Source organism: Mercenaria mercenaria, unplaced genomic scaffold (genome assembly GCF_021730395.1).
Source record: "Mercenaria mercenaria strain notata unplaced genomic scaffold, MADL_Memer_1 contig_2119, whole genome shotgun sequence".
NCBI lineage: Eukaryota > Metazoa > Mollusca > Bivalvia > Venerida > Veneridae > Mercenaria > Mercenaria mercenaria.
In genome coordinates this window covers 45,386-51,433 of record NW_026460157.1, presented here as the reverse complement: position 1 = coordinate 51,433, position 6,048 = coordinate 45,386, and positions in this window count along the sequence as shown.

The window sequence follows — 6,048 nt, the reverse complement described above, 5'->3', positions numbered from 1 at the left end:
CCAGTGTATAGCACTGATACACGCAAGGATTGCCTGGGTTCCTGACCAGTACACCTCTAGTTGGGTGGGAAACACTGAAAAGCGTTTCTGAAAATTCCCGAGTAGCTGCCGGGGATCGAACCCCCGACTTCAGGATTGGAAGGCCAGTGTGCAAACCACTGAGCTATCCGTCCACCTATATTTATTATAAAAGACAATAACATTAGTTGTTCAGCTGTTGTAAGATACCTTTCCCTGCGTTCTCTGTCATGTACATCCCTATGAGTATTTATTCATGTGTATTTTGCTTGTACATTGAGAAAAAGAAATTGATTTGACTTGCCAGAAAATTCTTCTCACGCCCAGTTATAACATTGTTTTGGCATTTCATAACGAAGTTCAAAGCATACATGTATATGTCTAAGAGTTTCGTAACTCGTATCTGGTTTCGTAAGTTATAACAAGAACAGTTTCAAAAGTATCATGTTTATACTCCAAACTTTATAAAAACAGTTACTACAGTTAAACTAAACAGAATTTGAAAAACCTTACGATATAGATATTCATGCTAACCTACATGTCCTGAAAACTAAAAGATATGGTTCACTGAGTAGTGTGATGTTACAAAGTTTGTAACTTTCATACTTTGGAGTTATGCTCTTGACAAGAAACATGACAGACACACAGAAGGACAACAGAGAAGTGATCCCACTATTACACAGCTACTCTGTAGCAGGCGTCACAATAATTTAGACAGACATGCTTCAAATAAAGTAAAACATCAAAATTTTCATAAACAAGAAGCTGACAAAATTGAACTGCCTATTCAAAAAAAAAACAACCATTATGTCTTCGTAACAAGAGATCCCAGAGGGATCTTGTCGCCCACCACCAAATGATATTTCTGATGGAAAATTTAAGTCCATATGAATTTGACCTTGGAGAAAATGATCTGAAATCAATACATATCTCACATAACAAATATGGTACTGGAGGGTAATAGTGGCCAAGTTTCATTGAAATACACCCGGTAGTTTCAGAGGAGATGCAATAAACACTTACCAAAAATTTAAGTTGAAGATAGCTTTTGACCTAGTGATCTCTTTTCAACTTGGGAAGAACTAGAGTACTAGGGGTTCATTGTGGCCAAGTTTCATTGAAATCCACCTACCAGTTTCACAGAAGATGCGATAACAAGAATTGTTAACAGACGGACGGACAGACAGATACACATCCGTAACGGATCTTGTGTGATCTTTCTTTGATCTTTACATGTATAAAAGTCAAGACAGTAAATAACACAAGTCATCTTAGAGTTTCACAAGTATAAATTGTATGAAATGAAGTTGCAAAACTTGAGTTGTACTATAAAGCGGGTCACACAAGTGCCTCTGGGTTTGTATAAACAGACTGACGGACAGCCACAGATGAAAGCGGTTTTACTAGCCCACCATATGGTAGACGGTAGGCTTATAAACAGGGACAAATGGAATTGATAGTCTCAGTAATTTCTGTTTCATGAATTTTTATATTTCACTATAAGCTTGAATGATATGGCAAATGTCTAGGTACTGCTGCACTTCATATGGGCTGTCAATAGGCTGTTGAAGTTTTGCATTCACCGCTCCAATAATACTACCCGGAATTGGCGCAAGTTCTGGTACAACCAAACTCTCTTGATCATCATTAAATACCAAATCAGGTGTACTGTAGTCTATCCCGTAGGTCTCTTCTTCCTTGAAGAAAGGATGAATAAGCAAACGTGAGGAACACTAGATTTTATTTATGTCTTTCAACAGCAAAAGAAAGGACTTAACAAAATTGACATAATCTAGTCAATGAAAAAAACATCCATGAATTAAACATTTCAGCACAAAAGCTGCAATGAATCGAACATTTCAGCACAATCAAGAGAACTTCAACATGAAAGCCGTGTCAAAGGCTGAGAAAATTGAAGACGGGTATATCCCAGCAATATGTAGTGCTTTCCATGTATTGGTCTGTATTCCTTATGTTACAGAAGGAAAAGACCATAAAGCCTCCTCAAATAATTCTATCAAGGTTTTTATGAAAAAAGTATTATAAAATAGTGTATGAAGTAAGTTCATGAAAATAGTTATGGATAATAATGGTTTTATTTACCTCATCTGAAAGCTTGGTTTTCGGATCCAACACCTGGCCCATTATCCGTAACTGGAGAGGTGTTTTATTGTTTTCAGTCCGCAGTGACCTTTGAGAAATTGCATGAACAAAACGATCAACTGAGCTCTGAATTCTGTTTAGATACACAAGGTGAAGGACAGGTATATGGATCTCATTATCAACATCCAGAATGCCATCTACCTCCATTTTTCTAAACTGGTTATAATAAGTGCATGTACATCTTTGCCATAGCTCTCTCCAAAATCTTTCAATCCTGTGACCAATTAGATAAACATAAAATGATGTCAGAAGAATTTTACAGCAATTATGTATTTTAAATGAAATGTGGTACACATAATATGGTTTTAAAAGTAGGTGAAATGCATATATTTACTTTAAAACAATTAATTCATTTAAACTTGATTGTGAAGAAAGCTTGATGAACAACTCTTACGTCTGCTTCCTGGAACTAACTAGTACTCGCGTCATTTCTAACTCACTATACCATCTCACCCTGAAATGCATATATTAAAAGGTTGTATTGCTCAAGAAATTGGTGAAAATGTGTATTTTGTGCAAGACTATATGTTATAAAATTATTACATATATAGAGCTTCTTGTCCAGTGCATAATTTGAAAAGTGTAAAAGGTACAAACTTGTTACTTCACATAATAGAACTCATTGAGAGGGTGTGCAGTATCAATTACCATAACTCTACCTGACCTAGTTTTTGAATTATCTGCCTTTTTTTTTTTTACAAAATAATGCTTTTCTTGGCTTTAACTTGGCCTGTCAATCAAACTTCACAAAATAATAGAGATCATTGAGGAAAAGTGCAACAACGCTTGTCAGATTAACCTATTCTGTTTCCACTTCTCTAGCTTATGCTACTCATTTATTATTTCCCAGCAGACAACACCTGCGATCAGTGATCGCTCTTTTTTACTAAATATCTGCTTTTTGCTTTAATATTACTTTATATCTGGATTTTGCTTTAATACGTCAAAGTACATACTATTCCCTGAAGGTAAATGGAAAAATACAATAGCTTTTGGAAGACTGAAAATACACTGTACGTGTTTTATAATCCAGCGTTGGGATTCGATAACTGAGCACGCTCTAGGGAGTAAATCTGCCAATAAATGCCTGAAACTTTAGCTAAAAATTGATTTTCAGAATTTAAGTATCATATAGGTTAATGTTTATATTTTTAGTCTTTGTTTATATTTATTTTGAAAAATTGTAGACATGCGCCCTGTTATGAATGTATTACAGTAAGGCAATAATGCTTAGTACTGCTTAAGCCGGTGCTAGGGGGCGTGGGCAGTGTTGCATTTTCCATTACTGCTCATGAACAGACTCAATCAAACCGAGTCTGCAATTTTCACTGTTTGCATTGTTTTCGGTGCTTCCGAGGGATCTACTTTCCAGATTTTAATTAGTTTCTCATTTATAACAAACCATACAACATTTAAATGTGGAATAAAATGTTTGCTTCACCTATCTGGATTGTCACTTCTATGAGCTTTAAAACAGGTATTTTCTTTTTTCCAATCTCAAACAGCTCTAAACATTCAAGAACAAGATTATAATATAATACCTTTGATTATGAACACTTCTACCAGTAATGTGACTTTTTGAGTTAGTGCCATGAATAGCAAGCATGAACTCTGCAATTTGTATATTCTCTAACCCCTTGTCTGTTCTCACACGTTCTGGAATGCCATATTGCTGTATACCAGATGAAAATGAAGCGAATGCTGTAGCTGCCGTATTGTTTGAACCTACTTTCAAGTAGACTGGTAGCCGCGAATAACCGTCAATTCCACCATGGAAGACTAACCTCCACCTAGAAAAATATAGGAATTAACTAGAAATTCATTTGTCCGTTCCAAATACATGTCCTCGCTGAATGAATGAATTAATGAATGAATGGAGTTTTATGGCCCGTCGACAACTAAGGTCATTTTGGGCTCAATGTTCTTAAAATATTAATGATGATTTCTTTAATGGAATATTAAAAAAAAAATTATTTGTACATAACTCGACATTAAAATAAAATTGGCTAATAAATATGATACAGATAAAAATCAAACTGAAAGTGTACTACTACTTGCACATCATATTATGTCCTCGCTGAGACACTAACATATCAATAGGCATTAATATACCTTTCATATAACAGATTCAACATACAGAAAATTTATAATAATAATATTATGTAAGAGTCATAGGAGTTAAGTAGGAGCTAAATTTAAAAAGCTTTCTAAGCAGAGTGGAAATTTCTTGGCCTCTGATGTGGAAAACAACATGTAAAATTTATCATTTTTATATGGTAGCAGACTGAAAATATTAACTAATATGGAAAGGAAATCGTGCTTTTTGTAATTGGAAACTCTTCCCCGGAGTATTAAGAAATTTCAAGTTAACTAAAAAGGGAAAGGATTCTTGGTGAAGTAACAAGGTCTTAACTGAAACTGAAGGTCATCAGCATAAACAATCATGTATGATAATAGCATTATTACAGTTAAAATTGAAAGTGAATAATAGAGGCACGCACCTCAAAGTTAACCAAATGTCAAATGCGATCAACTGAAAATAAAGCTTCACAAGGTTTTCTCATCTCGGCTGTACAGGACATGATGAGGATCATCGAATTGAACAATGATGCAAAGTATGGACAATGGCTTTGATAGTACTAACATAAAAAGTGATTTTAAAATAGAAGTGTGCAGCTTTGGGTTAAAGAGAACATACACACATACACACAAATGTACAGAGACTTAAAGCCCTTCTGTCAATCTTGGAATGATGGGAGCATGAAAATATGGTTGAAGCATACATGTTTTATCAGTAACAAATATCTAATGACCTATAATTTACATATTTGCAAGTATGCAGCAAATTATCCAACTATATTTTCATGACATTGTGCAAAGATTTTATAATTTTAAATATACTTTAAATAAAATTTAATATTGGCTTGTTCAATTTCATACAGACCTGATAAGCTTATGGTTAGTATCAATGTGCCACAATGCCATAGGTGCTCTCACAGAGTATGACCTTCTTCGTATTCTGTATGTCTGGCAAAAAACATTTCGCAGTAAAACTCCAAGGGGATCTACAGTTGTCATGACTCTCCTCAATCTGGCGTTCGTAATCCTGATACCATCTGATCTTAAGTGGCCAAGCATAGATTTATACCCGATCATTGGAAACTCTGCAACGTTGGCGCTAACAATTATTTCAAGTTCTTCATCACTTAATGAACAATAAGAATCTCGTATGGAAAGACCATAATCTGACATTCTATTAACAATTGTTTTTTCACTGACTGACAACATTTCAGCCATTTTTTTTTAAAGTGAAACCATTCTCTATGAAGTACAGAGGAGTTTCCTCAGGTATGTTATAGTACGGTCTTCCTGTTCTAGATGTGTAAATATCAACTCAGGAGTTCCATGTAAGACGGAAATGTCATCTGTTCTCGCTCAAAATAATGTCATAATACTGCTTTACCTTATCTAGAACACAGGAAACATCTGTATGATAGCATAATTGAGTCAAAACAGCCATCACTGACTCAAGTTCATATTCTACATGTTCAAAACGATAGTTTGACACATTATAAGCAATCTGCAAAATTATGTCCTTAACAGCCAGTTTAATTTGTGAAATCTCAGGAATTTCAAACTGTAAGTCTTCCATTTATATAACACGTCACTTGTAAATAACCGCAACATTATAAATAAATAAAGTTAAGACAAATGGCGATTTTGCAAAAAGAGGAAGTAACTATTGTTAGATCTCTATACATATTCGGATAGCCTCGATAATCTTTCCGGCAAATTATTATTCAAAGTACGGAAAATACACGACCACTTGAACATAGCGCCCCCTGTTATCAAAATGTGACATATACT